Genomic DNA, 15,962 nt, shown 5'->3' on the forward strand with positions numbered 1-15,962 from the left:
TCAGAGGGACAGCGATACTCTTCATCATGATGGGAAACTGAAGGATGAATTAGACGAACACTGACTGGTACAGTGGGAAGAGTCAGTATGGTAACAAGGGCAGGATTTATGTACTCATTCATTCAATGAATAATTACTGAATGCCTGCTATGTGCCGGGCACAGTGCTAGAGGCTGGAAATACGATGAAAGGCAAGGCATGCAGGCCTGCTTTTACGGAAGTTGTGTGAACATTGGTGGCAGGGGTCCTGATCTAGGCTCAGGGGGCCAGAGAAAGCTTGCTCCCTCGAGGAAGGTGCATTTGCGCAGAAAACTGAAGGATGAAGAGGAATTAGCTGGCGGAAGGAGGTGGAGATGGGGGTGGGGCTGTTCTAGACGAAAGGATTACCATGTGCAAAATCAGCTGACCTGGAGTCCAGTCATATCTCTAACACTAACTGCACTTGTGAAGGTACTAGATCAGCACTAAAAACGACCTGAAATTTTAACACTGGTGTGCGCACGCGCGTGTGTTTGTCTGTAACTGTGTGTGCTGGTGGCGGGGACAGACTACTGAATAAGGGTCTCATACAATTTACATTATTGGGGGGGCAGGGGTGTGGGGTCAGCCAGAGGCACATATTTCAAGTAGGCAGCCTCAAACACGACCTGTATCTTTCCCCAGGTCCTCTCTCCGCTATCAAGATGCCCATGGACCCCCCAATGCAGGGCACAAAACCCTCAAGTAAATGGGAGCAGCTGCTTACCCTTCCAAGCTAGCCTGTTACACTCTGCACCTATGTCCTACTTCAAAATTATCCCTTTCTGTTCCACCTCAAATTCCTACCTCCTATTTTAGGGTTTCAGAGGAGGAAAATACGTCCCTTGTCTCTCCTGCCAACATGAACTTAACCACCTCAGCCAGGTATAACCTCATCAAGGCTACATTTATTCCTTTCTAAAAAACAGCTTAAATGGGTGGGGTCCGCGCAGTCCGCCCGGAGGATTCAACCCAGCTGCGGGTCTGGCTGTGCTGGCGGCCCCAGCGGATCTTTCCCTTTCCCCGTTCCTCCTGACCCCTCCCCCAGCCCTCCCTCCGCCCCTCGCCTCTCCCTCCGCGTCTCCGCGGGCGGGTGCGGGGGTGGGGGTGGGGGTGGGGTGGGTCGCAAGGGGGTGGGCGGGGCCAGGGGTGGGGCCGGCAGGGGACTGACCCCTGGTTGGTGACCGGCCGCCACCAGGCGCACTTCCACTGCAGCAGTGTGCTATGACCAGCTCCGGGACGGCTGGAAAGGCCGGCAGGGAAGGTTGCTCGGGGGAGCCCCGTCATCTCCACAGTGGGCCCACTCTCCCCGACAGTTACAGCCCCCCAGCAGCAGGGTTATAAATATATATGCACCCAACATAGGAGCACCTCAATACATAAGGCAACTGCTAACAGCTCTAAAAGAGGAAATCGACAATAACATAATAATAGTGGAGGACTTTAACACCTCACTTACACAAATGGACAGATCATCCAAAATGAAAATAAATAGGGAAACAGAAGCTTTAAATGACACAACAGACTAGATAGATTTAATTGATATTTATAGGACATTCCAACCAAAAACAGCAGATTACACTTTCTTCTCAGGTGTGCATGGAACATTCTCCAGGATAGATCACATCTTGGGTCACAAATCAAGCCTCAGTAAATTGAATATAACTGAAATCATATCAAGCATCTTTTTTGACCACAATGCTATGAGATTTGAAATAAATTACAGGGGAAAAAAACGTAAAAAAAAAAAAACACATGGAGGCTAAACAATATGTTGCTAAATAACCAAGAGATCACTGAAGAAATCAAAGAGGAAATCAGAAAATACCTAGAGACAAATGACCATGAAAACACGACCATCCAAAACCTATGGGATGCAGCAAAAGCAGTTCTAAGAGGGAAGTTTATAGCTATACAAGCGTACCTCAAGAAACAAGAAAAATCTCAAATAAACAATCTAACCTTAAACCTAAAGGAACTCGAGAAAGAAGAGCAAACAAAACCCAAAGTTAGCAGAAGGAAAGAAATCATAAAGATCAGAGAAGAAATAAATGAAATGGAAACAAAGAAAACAATGTCAAAGATCAATAAAACTAGAAGCTGGTTCTTTGAGAAGATAAACACAAGTGATAAACCATTAGCCAGACTCATCAAGAAAAAGAGGGAGAGGACTCAAATCAATAAAATTAGAAATGAAAAAGGAGAAGTTACAACAGACAACGTAGAAATACAAAGCACCTTAAGAGACTACTACAAGCAACTCTATGTCAATAAAATGGAGAACCTGGAAGAAATGGACAAATTCTTAGAAAGATATAATCTTCCAAGACTGAACCAGGAAGAAATAGAAAATATGAACAGACCAATCACAAGTAATGAAGTGGAAACTGTGATTAAAAATCTTCCAACAGGGGCTTCCCTGATGGTACAGTGGTTGAGAGTCCGCCTGCCGATGAAGGAGACATGGGTTCGTGCCCCAGTCCAGGAAGATCCCACATGCTGCGGAGCAGCTAGGCCCGTGAGCCATGGCTGCTGAGCCTGCACGTCTGGAGCCTGTGCTCCGCAACAGGAGAGGCCACAACAGCGAGAGGCCCACGTACCTCAAAACAAAAAAAAAAAAGAAAAGAAAAATCTTCCAACAAACAAAAGTCCAGGACCAGATGGCTTCACAGGTGAATTCTATCAAACATTTAGTGAAGAGCTAACACCCATCCTTCTCAAACTCTTCCAAAAAATTGCAGAGGAAGGAACACTCCCAAACTCATTCTATGAGGCCACCATCACCCTGATACCAAAACCAGACAAAGATACTACAAAAAAGAGAAAATTACAGACCAATATCATGAATCCTGCAATTTTCCTCTGCAAAAATCCTCAATAAAATACTAGCAAACAGAATCCAACAACACGTTAAAAGGATCATACACCATAATCAAGTGGGATTTATCCCAGGGATGCAAGGATTCTTCAATATACGCAAATCAATCAATGTGTACACCATATTAACAAATTGAAGTATAAAAACCATATGATCATCTCAATACATGCAGAAAAAGCTTTTGACAAAATTCAACACCCATTTATGATAAAAACTCTCCAGAAAGTGGGCATGGAGGGAACCTACCTCAACATAATAAAGGCCATATACGACAAACCCACAGCAAACATCATTCTCAATGGTGAAAAACTGAAAGCATTTCCTCTAAGATCAGAACAAGACAAGGATGTCCACTCTCACCACTATTATTCAACATAGTTTTGGAAGTCCTAGCCACGGCAATCAGAGAAGAAAAAGAAATAAAAGGAATACAAATTGGAAAAGAAGAAGTAAAACTGTCACTGTTTGCAGATGACATGATACTATACATAGAAAATCCTAAAGATGCCACCAGAAAACTACTAGAGCTAATCAATGAATTTGGTAAAGCAGCAGGATACAAAATTAATGCACAGAAATCTCTTGCATTCCTACATACTAATGATGAAAAATCTGAAAGAGAAATTAAGGAAACACTCCTATTTGCCATTGCAACCTAGGAATAAACCTACCTAGAGAGACAAAATACCTGTATGCAGAAAACTATAAGACACTGATGAAAGAAATTAAAGATGATACAAACAGATGGAGAGATATACCATGTTCTTGGATGGGAAGAATCAATATTGTGAAAATGACTATACTACCCAAAGCAATCTACAGATTCAATGCAATCCCTATCAAATTACCAATGGCATTTTTTATGGAACTAGAACAAATCATTTTAAAATTTGTATGGAGACACAAAAGACCCCGAATAGCCAAAGCAGTCTGGAGGGGAAAAGATGGAGCTGGAGGAATCACACTCCCTGACTTCAGACTATACTACAAAGCTACAGTAAACAAGACAATATGGTACTGGCACAAAAACAGAAACACAGATCAATGGAACAAGATAGAAAGCCCAGAGATAAACCCACGCACCTATGGTCAACTAATCTATGACAAAGGAGGCAAGGATATACAATGGAGAAAAGACAGTCTCTTCAATAAGTGGTGCTGGGAAAACTGGATAGCTACATGTAAAAGAATGAAATTAGAATACTCCCTAACACCATACACAAAAATAAACTCAAAATGGATTTGAGACCTAAATGTAAGACCAGATATTATAAAATTCTTAGAGGAAAACATAGGAAGAACACCCTTTGACATAAATCACAGCAAGATCTTTTTTGATTCACCTCCTAGAGTAATGGAAATAAAAACAGAAATAAACAAATGGGACCTAATGAAACTTAAAAGCTTTTGCACAGCAAAGAAAACCATAAACAAGACAAAAAGACATCCCTCAGAATGGGAGAAAATATTTGCAAACGAATCAACAGACAAAGGATTAATCTCTAAAATATATAAACAGCTCATGCAGCTCAATATTAAAGAAACAAACAACCCAATCCCAAAATGGGCAGAAGACCTAAATAGACATTTCTCCAAAGAAGACATACAGATGGCCAAGAAGCACATGAAAAGCTGCTCAACATCACTAATTATTAGAGAAATGCAAATCAAAAGTACAATGAGGTATCACCTCACACCAGTTAGAATGGGCATCATCAGAAAATCTACAAACAACAAATGCTGGAGAGGGTGTGGAGAAAAGGGAACCCTCTTGCACTGTTGGTGGGAATGTAAATTGATACAGCCACTATGCAGAACAGTTTGGAGGTTCCTTAAAAAACTAAAAATAGAATTACCATATGATCCAGCAATCCCACTACTGGGCATATCCCAGAGAAAACCATAATTCAAAAAGGCACATGCACCCCAATGTTCGTTGCAGAACTATTTACAATAGCCATGTCATGGAAGCAACCTAAATGCCCATCGACAGACGAATGGATAAAGAAGTTGTGGTACATATATACAATGGAATATTACTCAGCCATAAAAAGGAATGAAATTGAGTCATTTGTAGAATCGTGGATGGATCTAGAGACTGTCACACAGAGTGAAGTAAGTCAGAAAGAGAAAAATAAATATCGTACATTTATGCATATATGTGGAACCTAGAAAAATGGTACAGATGGACCAGTTTGAAGGGCAGAAGTTGAGACACAGATGTAGAGAACAAACGTATGGACATCAAGGGGGGAAAGTGGCAGGAGGTAGGGATGGTGGTGTGATGAATTGGGTGATTAGGATTGACATGTATACACTGATGTGTATAAAATTGATGACTAATAAGAACCTGCTGTATATATATGAAAGAAAAACCTAAGAAACAAAATCTTTTTGAGATGCAATTCCAAAACCATAAAATTCACTCTTTTAAAGGGTACATTTAAATGATTTTTAGTATATTCACAAAATTGGGCAACCATCACTGTCACCTAAGTTTAGAAAATTTTTATAACCCCAAAGAAACCACGTACCCATCAGCAGTCACCCCCACCCTACCACGCACCTGGCAACCGCTAATCTTTCTGTCTCTGTGTATTTGCCTGTTTGGAACATTTCATATAAATGGAATCATATAACAGGTGGTATTTTTTTATTTGGCTTCTTTCACTTAACGTATTGTTTTCAAAGTTTATCCATGTTATACCATGTATCAGGATTTCATTCTTTTCCATTCCCAAATAATATTCCATTGTATGGACATGCGCCATGTTGTATTTATCCATTCATCTTTTGATGGACATTTGGATGGTTTCCACTTTGGGGCTATTATGAATAATGCCACTGTGAACATTTGTAAACTAGTTTTTGTGTGGAAATATATTTTCATTCCTCTTGGGTATATACCTAGGAGTGGAATTGCTGGGTCATATGGTAACTCTATGTTTAACATTTTGAGGAGCTGTCAAAGTGTTTTCCAAAGTGGCTGCATCATTTTACATTACCAGCAATGTTTGAGGGTTCCAATTTCTCCACATCCTCACCAACACGTACTATTGTCTGTCTTTTTTATTATAGCCTTCCTAATGGGTGTGAAGTGATCAGGTCAGAACCTGCGTCCCAGGGAGGGGTTTCAGAGGGAAAGGCAGATTATACGGGCAGAGAACCTCCCTGGGGAGTGAGGGGTTCAAGCCACATATTGGGTGCCCCAGTCCTGGGGTCCAACACAGGGGAGACGAGCTCCCTTGGCTGGTTGGAGGGCCAGTGGGACTAACAGGAGGGCTGTGGGAAGCCTGCACTCTCCTCAGGAGAAGTAGGTACATTGAAATGCAAAAACCCTAATCTCGTATTTTGGAGTCTGTTTCAACTTTATTAGTCAAATGGTTTATTTGTGGATTCCTTAGGATATTCTATGTACAGGATCATGGTATCTGCAAATAGATAGCTTTTATTTCTTCCTTCCCAAAATTGATGCCTTTTATTTCTTTTTCTTGCCTAACTGTCCTAGCTATAACCTATGGTATAGTACAGTACAGTGTTGAATAGCCATTCTTGTCTTTTTCCTGATCTCAAGGGGAACACATTCATTCCTTCACCATTTAGTATAATATTAGCTGTGGATTTTTGTAGATGTCCTTTATCAAGTTGAAGAAGTTCCTTTCCATTCCCAGTTTTGAGTGTTTTTATCATGTAAGGGTGTTGGATTCTGTCAAATGCTTTTTTCTACATCAACTGAGATGATCATGTGGTTTTTGTCCTTTATTCTATTAACATGGTGTGTTATATTGATTGATTTTTGTATATAAAATGAACCTTGTACTCCTGGCTTAGATCCCATTCGGTCATGGTGTAGAATCCTTTTTTATATGTTTGAGAACATACTAGTTTGCTAGTATTTTGTCTGGGATTTTTTATGTCTTTATTCATAAGAGCTATTAGTCTGTAGTTTTCTTTTGTGTGTGATGTTTTGGTGTTAGGGTAACACTGGCCTCACACAATGATTTGGAAAGTTTCCTCCTATTCTATGCGCGTCACACTCATTCTTGTGTGAAAGTCTCTGCTCATGCCATTCCTGATCTGAAACACCCGTGCCTTGCCTCTCAGCACTCCAAGTCCTGTCCCTTGTTGGAAGACAGCTCAAGTTCTCCTCATTCCTGAGCCCCTTCCTATCTGCTCCAGCCCCACAGTGAGCTCACCCTCCGTGAAGCCCCTTCGGTTCTCACCATGCTTACAGCTGGCGCTTACTGTAAAGTGCTGTAGCTATTCATGATCACAGTAAATGCCAGGTGTTAGGCAGAAATTGGAAGTAGGACAAGTGGTGTCCCAATAAGTAGCAGAGCCTCCATCAGGCAGCTGAAGGCAGGAAGATACCTGAGCCTGGTGACCCAGGACCAGCAGGACAACTCAGGGCCATATGACTAGCTCCCTAGTACGGCCGCAGCAGAATACAGAGGCAGAATAGCAGCAATGCACTCGTTACTGCTTGAATAGTGGCTAGCCACTTGTTAGCAAGTCATTCTCTAGCCCTAGTTTTCTCATCTTTGAAATGGGAATAATAATGTCAATCTCAGAGTCACGGTAAATATTACAGGAATTCACCTATGCAAAACACACTGTATTAAGTTTAATACGTGGTAGCTTTAATATACACCAATGGATATTCTCTGTGAAACAAAAGTTTGTGGTTAAATCTTGGAAATGCTGCAAACTACATCCCTCTTCTCTGAAATTCCCAGGGCACACTGGCATAGTAACAGATCTGAAAAGTCCCATGTAAAGAATCCTATTTAATTCATTTTGGTCCAGGATTTCCCAGATCTCTTTGTCAAACTGACCCTCTCCCCCTTTTAAATTTAACATCTATTCAACACACTTTGGGAAACACAATATTAGCTGTATTTAGTTACTAAAGGAAGTCACATTCAATTGTTAAAAACTGATCACGTTTTACTGTTTTGCTTTTCCCATAGGCATGTATAATTTAAAAGTAGTAGCCTAGGAGAAATAAAGGCTTCTAACCTAGAGAGAACAGAATGCTTTGAAACCCAAAGGAAATGAGAAATTTCAGGCAGAAGGAGATCAATAAAGAGCTATTTTTGGCCATGGAGACATTTCTAGAATTACAGATTCTTAGAGTTTGACAGCATGTTAAAGTTCAGCTCCTTTAAATTCTCACCTAGTGCAGAAGTGCCCTTCATCAGTTCCAATGCCTCTGGCACATACCCAGCCTCCCCATTTTTAAGCAGCTCTAGTAATTAAGAAATTTTCCCTCACATTGGGCTGAAATCTGCCTCCTTGGAACCTCCACCAGATATCATGTTAATGGAATTTTGACTTTTGTGCTGTAGTGAGAGCTGCCCATTTTGGAAATAGCAAATAAAAGGCACAGACATTTTTTGAATCCTTACGCAATGTGAAGTAACGTATCTGTTAATTGAACAGTGAACTGAAAATAAGAATGGTTGGAAGCAACATTTTTCATTTTCTCCATCTGTAAATAGGGTGAATAATCAAAAGTTCAGCCATACTGTAAGTGATGCATGTAATATTTACTTTGTGGGCGGAATTATTTTTCAATTGGAAGTTTCTGAGTAGGAAGAGGGAATATATATTTTAAGCAACTTCTGTTTTCCTATTTTTTGAATTTTAAAAACATTTAAAGAGCCTTTTTTAAACTCATCGTCCCAAGCTTATCCTTCTAGCTTTCTGTATTATACAAATAAGTATTAAATAATTAAAATATAGTATATGTCTCATAAATATAGGTTTATCAATAAGAACAGGTAACATTACCTACATTTAATGGAAATGTAGCTGTTTGATCCAATGTAGATTTCCCCAAGGCAAATCTTAAAATCTTTAAGTTTTAAAACTTAAAACCTTAAGGAAAACCCCAAGGGGTAAACAGAATACCACTTAAATGGGAAGAGAACAAGGGTCTAGGGTCTTCTAAGAGTCTAATAAAATTCAGCAAGAAATCAGAGACTTGACAAAACCATAACCTGTTATAAAAAGGACAAGTTGTGTTTTCATAGGACAGTCCTTCCAAAGGAGAACTTTCCAAACTTGATCTCAGATTTTGCCTTGAACTGCTGCTTGGTCACATTTTAGTATCTATACCTCATTCTGATGCTGTGAAGCAAAAAACGTTCACATTCTTATTTTGCAAGGGAAGAAACCAAAGTAAAGTCAAACCTGATTCGTGCTGGCCAATACTCAATTCTATATTGATACTAACATTCCAACAATTGGGTTAGTTTGGTGCTAGCTGTGTTCTCCTTTCAGTGAAATCGTTCTCTTTGGTTAAATTCAATAGTTTCCCTAATAAAGACAATGGAAAACCAATATAGGCCTGTGGAGGAAAAGAGTCAGCATTACTTAGGGCGAACAAATGCTGTTGTGGGCACTGTAATGCTTAATGTGCACGGCTTGCCTGAGGATTCTGTAACCTGGGCTCAACTGTAGTTGACAACACTGTACTCACAGACAGACCACCGAGGCTGTTTTCGTCTTTGTCCTTCAAACACAGTGAGAATATCACAGGTTACATCATCTATGCCTTCAACACGTACTAGGGCAACTTAATGCAGTGCCAGTCATTCATAGGAAACACTTTTTGAGTGCCTAAGGTGAGGCTGAATAAAACCTGGTCCCTGGCTTCACAGAACTGGCAGCTGAGTGAGAGAGACAGACTAGCCCATCAATCATTTCCAGAGAAAGTAACAAGTTCTTTGCGGGAGCCACGCAGTCGAGGGCAAACGAATCAGAGCGGGTAGTGGGAAAGGGCTTCTCAGAGGAGCTGACTTCTGAGCTGTCAGTAGCAGAACGTAACCATCTCTGACTTCAATTCCCAGCACTCAGGTGAGAAAGTACCTCCTTACCCTGCTTGTCTGAGTTCTTGACACGGTAACAGCCAGATGTAGTGCCTGTGCTCTAAGAGGAAGAGAAAGAGAGAGAAAAGAGGAAAGAGCAACGAGAAGGAGAGAGAGAGGAGAAGGACGACGAGAGGGAGACGGGAGGGGAGGAGAGAGAGAACAAAAAGCAGAAACTAAAAGCCCCATTGTAGGCAGGGTCTGGAAGTTGCTAGACATGGCCAGGGGGATGAAGGGTGACACCCTGTGCCCCAGCAGTTTGCATCCTCAACGCGGGTGTAAAACCTAGTGTACGAACCACCCTTCCTCCTTGCCAGGCAATGGGACAGGGGGACATGGTCTCCTCCAACTCAAGGAGCTTGGGTTGAGCCAAGGCAGTGAGCTGCTGCCTTCCTCCCCCAGCGAGGGCAGCAAGATGAAGGCGCACATCCCTATGCTCTCCCACGAAGTGAGGCCAGACACGTATGCTAATTCCCCGAGGTAACGTCTCCGCACAGAGCGCACCACGCACCCCGGTCCTCCACCTTCCCAGAAGTGGAGCCCATGAGGATGCCGCTCTGCCTCCTTCGGGACCCCACTCCCCACCCCGGAACTCCGCTGAAGGTCAGAAAAAAAAGTGCGAGTGATTACCTCAGGCTGTCCTCCAGGGTCTCCTCGTCGGAAGAGAAGGTCCCATTGCTGACACTCGGGGGAGAGCGACACTTGCGCCCTGCAGACGCCTCCCGGGCCGTCGACGTGCCTTTCTTTTTCCTTTTGCCAAACAACTTCTTCAAAGGCTGGAATTTGCCTCCCTTCTTCTTGTCTGTGGATTACAAGATAAACACAGGCTGCAGTTTGACAGGGCTGCCCCTCTGAGCCTAGAGCGAATTACCACCAGGCTGCGAGCCGGGGCAAAGGGCGGCCCAGCTGTTGGAGCCAAGAGCCACCCGGCCGCGCGCCAGCGCCGTTGCTGGGCAGCCAGTGCGCGCAGCAGCCGCAGCAGTGGGCGAGGCGGGCCCCGGGCATGGGTCCTCCGCACCCCACCCCACCCCACCCCCGCCCCGGCTCTCGACAAGCGCCCGCGGGCACCACGAAGGGCTTCCAAGCTTCACGGTGGTCGGCAGGGCATCCCCTGCACGTGCCACACGAAGCTGCTGCCTGCTTTCTTTTAACAAAGCAGATGGCCAGGGCCCCTTTCCACGGAAGAAGCTGAGAAAAACACCTATGTCAGACAGGTGGTTAAAGGATTTATATATCTATGTATGTGACTTACATATATATATCATCTCCCCTGAGAATCACTCTCTTTTCAGCCTTTGTTAGGTAACCGAAGATAACTGCTAACTCATGGCGTAAGCTTTGTCCCCAATTCCCTCCATCCCCATGTATTTCCAGTTTATTCCTCTTGTCTCCTTTTAAGGTCTACTATGAAGAGCCCCCAGAGGAGCTGCTATGAACATCTTTCCATATATTACTTGATCCAGTCAGGACCCAGGCTCACTGCCAGCACTTTCTACAGATATTTTAGGTAATACCTTTCAGTTCTGCTCCTTCAGATACAAATCCCTCCAAATTACTCCATTCCTACCCCAGAAAAGAAAGTGTAAATCACCCTCTACTAGGAGAAGTATCTTCTCAGATCTTTCCTTAAAGAGTCATTTATCCAGTGGTCAATCTTTTTTTAAAATTATTTAACCCTTACTATGCATGACTGCTCTAAGACCTTTACAGATATTAACTCAGTTATCTTCAAAACAACCCTGGGAAGTAGATACTACTAACATCCCTATTTCACGGATGAGGAACCTGAGGCCCAGAGAGATGAAATTACTTGTCTGTGTCATGGGAGACATATCTTGGAAGCTGAAGTCAGGAGCTATGAGGGAAAAGGAGAGATGAACACTCACAATGTGTATAGAAAAGTACTTGCACAAAACACACAGGTACGAGCCCGCAGCTGGGTATCAGAGCCCCCAGATCTCTGCTGGCCAGAGTCTACAGAGAGATCTGGGTACAAAAATGAGGTTAATGATGTTCAAGCTAGTCATCTCATTTCCTCTGGTGATCTGCAGTTCTGGCCTTACTAGGAGTTCACAGAAAATCTGACATGAGGAAGAAACTACTTTGCTCTGAGCAGTGGCGTGAGACAGTGAGGAAGCAGAAAGTATAATCACCAATTACAAAAAGATAACAGTCTGGGCTTCCCTGGTGGCGCAGTGGTTGAGAGTCCGCCTGCCGATGCAGGGGACACGGGTTCGCGCCCCGGTCCAGGAAGATCCCACATGCCGCGGAGCGGCTGGGCCCGTGAGCCACAGCCGCTGAGCCTGCGCGTCTGGAGCCTGTGCTCCGCAACGGGAGAGGCCACAACAGTGAGAGGCCTGCGTACCGCAAAAAAAAAAAAAAAAACAAAAGATAACAGTCTGGAATGCTTAGTATAAATACAAACACACCTTCAAACTTCATCGATCCCTTAAATAACATACTGTATCACCCTTAAAAGGAAAGGACATTTACAACATAGCAGATGCCCCCATACATAAGACACTGTGCTAGGCATGTAGTCCTCTGAGTTAAATTATTTAAAAGACAAGGAAATGTGCAATATAATTGAGATCATATCATTTAAAAATGGTAAAAAAAAAAAAAACCCTAAAATTGGAGTGTTTAATTTCAGAATGTCTGTATGTTTTCAGTGGTTATTTATTCAGGAGTATAGGCCAGAGATTTTCACAAAACCTACTTTTGGTTCCCATCAGTAAAATCTCCGAAGGCTAATATAAAAAATTATAATCAGTAGTTTTTGAAGACCACCACAGAATATTAGGGAAATGTTAGAAGAATTGATTCTATATAAAATGAGTCAATTTAAAAAATTTAAATTAAAAGAATTCTATAAGGTGCCACAAGTATCATTACATTACTACAGAATTGGTCTTTGGCACTGCCTGATGAAATAAGTGAGTACTTTCTCTACAACTGTCCAAGGCTCAAAATATGTAAGTGACATCTGATTCCTAAGTTTGACAGCATCATAGTAAATGGTCAAACAGTCACTTATGCTACATTTCACTTATTTCTGAGGTAAAATTCTTTTTTTTTCCTTTTATATCAATTGCTTTTTTTCCCACTGTAGAAATACCTAACCCCAAATTCTCTAATCAGAAATATTCTAAAAGGCCATAGCAAAATTCTAAAAGTATCAGTTATGATAACATCATTACCTCCAGCCTTGGCCCACAAATCTAGCTTTTAAGCTAAGTAGAGAATTTTAGAATGTTAGAATTTATTGATGGGGGAAAAAAGTCAGCCCTTTGTCTAAAATCAAGGTGGATTTGGTGGGGCTCAGTTGAGCTGGAACCAAGAGAGTTAACTATAATTAAAGGCAAATTAAATTACAGTTTCTTGCATGGGTATTTAACTAATGGGTGACTTGGTCTACATGGTCAGCCAAGAAGGCTGATGAGGGCCTTTGTAATGCTCGGTGTCTTTTTTTTTTTTAATTGGGGTATAATTGATTTACAATGTTGTGTTAGTTTCTGCTGTACAGCAAAGTGAATCTGCTATGCAAATACATATATCCACTCTTTTTTAGATTCTTTTCCCATATAGGCCATTGCAGAGTATTAAGTAGAGTTCCCTGTGCTATACAGTCGGCCCTTATTAGTTATCTGTTTTATATATAGTAGTGTGTATGTGTCAATCCCAATCTTCCAATTTATCCCTCCCCCCATTACCCCCTGGTAATCATAAGTTTATTTTCTACATCTGTAACTCTATTTCGGTTTTGTAGATAAGTTCATTTGTAGCCTTTTTTTTTACATTCCACATATAAGCGATATCATAGGATATTTGCCTTTCTCTGACTTACTTCACTCAGTATGAGAATCTCTAGGTCCATCCATGTTGCTGCAAAGGGCATTATTTTGTTCTTTTTTATGGCTGAGTAATGCCTCAGTCCTTTTTTTTTTTTAATTTATTTTTGTCTGCCTTGGGTCTTTGTTGCTGCGCGTGGGCTTTTCTCTAGTTGCGGTGAACGGAGGCTACTCTTCATTGCAGTGCACAGGCTTCTCATTGCGATGGCTTGTCCTGTTGCAGAGCACGGGCTCTAGGCATGTGGGCTTCAACAGTTGTGGCACATGGGCTCAGTAGTTGTGGCTCATGGGCTGTAGAGCGCAGGCTCAGTACTTGTGCACGGGCTTAGTTGCTCCGCGGCATGTGGGATCTTCCCGGACCAGGGCTCGAACCCATGTCCCCTGCATTATTAGTAGGCGGATGCTTAACCACTGCAACACCAGGGAAGTCCTGCTTCAAGTGTCTTGAATGGGGGCAGCCACCAGATAAAATATTTGCTGCACTGGTCATATGGGGGGGGCGGGGCAGAAAGTGAACAGATAGTCTGGGAGAGGACACCAGGGTATGGAAGCCTCAGCTCGGAGAACTTGGTGGGCTTCATGAGGGTACAGAATGGCCTCCTTCAGGTGACCTATCTGTAGAGCTGGCCGCTTGAGGACTGCTTGTAATCCAGGCAGCCTAGCTCTTTGTGCTGCATGTTATATGGGCAATCACTTGGCATGAGTCCATACACATCATCCTGGAAGACGTGTCAAAGTCCAGATGTCAGATAGCACCCGCCCTTCTCATAAATTACTTGGGGAAGGCTGCTTCATCAATGCCTTACTTATTAACCGGAAGGTAAAAGAACAGTAAAACCTACCTGAACTCTCCATCCAACAAACAATCCTCTTACCATGAGAAAAAAAAAGATTCTAAGTCCTAAGAACACCAATCTTTCTTCGGAGGAGGAGTCAGAACACAGAAGCTTTTGTTAGAAGTCTGCTTCAAAGTCTTAGTGTTTGGTGACATCTCAGTTATAAAAAAAAAAATTTCTCCCATTCTCATTTCCGAAATTAATTATACATTCCTGTCAGAAATATCTTTACATTTTAAATAAAATTTAAAAGTTTATTTTTATGATTATTTTATTACTGACTGTGGCAATTAATTATTTTTCCAGGATTAACTTTAGAAAAAACTCAGTAATTGCAACGAGGTCCACCCAACATTCGGACAGCAAACTGTGATTTAGCAACATTAATAGGGAATAAAATTTTATAAATCAGGGAAGGAGCTATACTCTTATTTACTTGATTCCCCAATTTTCTTCTCAATGTTTAGGTCTAAGATCTTTTATATCAAAAAAGCGAGTACTGGGCTTCCCTGGTGGCGCAGTGGTTGAGGGTCCGCCTGCAGATGCAGGGGACACGGGTTCAAGCCCCGGTCCGGGAAGATCCCACATGCCGCGGAGCGGCTGGGCCCGTGAGCCATGGCCGCTGAGCGTGCGCGTCCGGAGCCTGTGCTCCGCAACGGGAGAGGCCACAACAGTGAGAGGCCCGCGTACCGCAAAAAAAAAAAAAAAAAAAAAAAAAGCGAGTACTAAGAAGCAGCCCGGGTCTCCTCCGAGTCTCAATCTTGTAGATCCCACTTCGCTACACATTTAAGATGCCTCGTGGAAGCCGAAGCCTCACTTCCAGCGTGGCCCCTCCGGCCAGCCGGGCACCTCAGATGAGAACTGCACCCAGGCCAGCGCCCGCCGCTCAGCCACCCACAGCGGCTTCACCACCTGCTGTTGGCTCCCCTGCTGCTGCTTCCCGGCAGCCAGGTCTGATGGCCCAGATGGCAGCCACTGCAGCCGGCGTGGGGGCTTCAGTGGAGGAAGTAATGCTGAGCCCTCAAGGCTTGACATCACTCACCAGGAGCCTTGGGGAACCCAGCCTGCACAGCAGCAGCAGAGTGGCCCATGCTTTTTTGAGGTGAAGCAGTTTTTGGAGTGTGCCCAGAACCAGGGTGAACTTAAGCTATGTGCAGGTTTCAGCGAGGTGCTGAAAACAGTGCAGATTGGCGAACGGGTTAGCTTCATCAAGAAGTTCCAGTTGGAGGCATGAAAAATCATCTCTCATGACCACGTTGGTTTAGCATTAAAAATATAATTGATAGTGAAGATATAAAGTGTGAAGCCACCAGTTAAACCTCTCCTCGATCATTAATAGCTTTTGTGCTTCAGGACTGCAGTGGAAGAGGGTATTCTCACCATATAGAAGCTCACAGCGATGGTGTTGAGTTTGGGGCTGGGTGAGTGTTTGTGTGGCCACTTAAACATGCTTTTGTTTGTGAATTAATTAGACTAAAGTGATTTTCTTTCCAAAAAAAAAAAAGCA

At 42.8% G+C, this 15,962-nt stretch overlaps 1 protein-coding gene and 1 pseudogene across 2 annotated transcripts in view; one reads left to right on the forward strand and one right to left on the reverse strand.

The window, feature by feature from the left end:
- The window catches only part of CRACD (capping protein inhibiting regulator of actin dynamics), a 182,199-nt gene that overhangs the window by 89,389 nt on the left and 76,848 nt on the right, over positions 1-15,962 (reverse strand). For both annotated transcript variants that reach the window (XM_060012482.1, XM_060012483.1), the window contains exon 2: positions 10,399-10,570. The gene's annotated coding sequence lies outside the window, so the exon portion shown is untranslated. The remainder of the gene's footprint in view (positions 1-10,398; positions 10,571-15,962) is intronic.
- On the forward strand, positions 15,170-15,720 carry LOC132426276 (coiled-coil-helix-coiled-coil-helix domain-containing protein 2 pseudogene; annotated as a pseudogene).

The sequence above is a fragment of the Delphinus delphis genome, chromosome 5 (assembly GCF_949987515.2).
Source record: "Delphinus delphis chromosome 5, mDelDel1.2, whole genome shotgun sequence".
NCBI classification, from domain to species: Eukaryota; Metazoa; Chordata; class Mammalia; order Artiodactyla; family Delphinidae; genus Delphinus; species Delphinus delphis.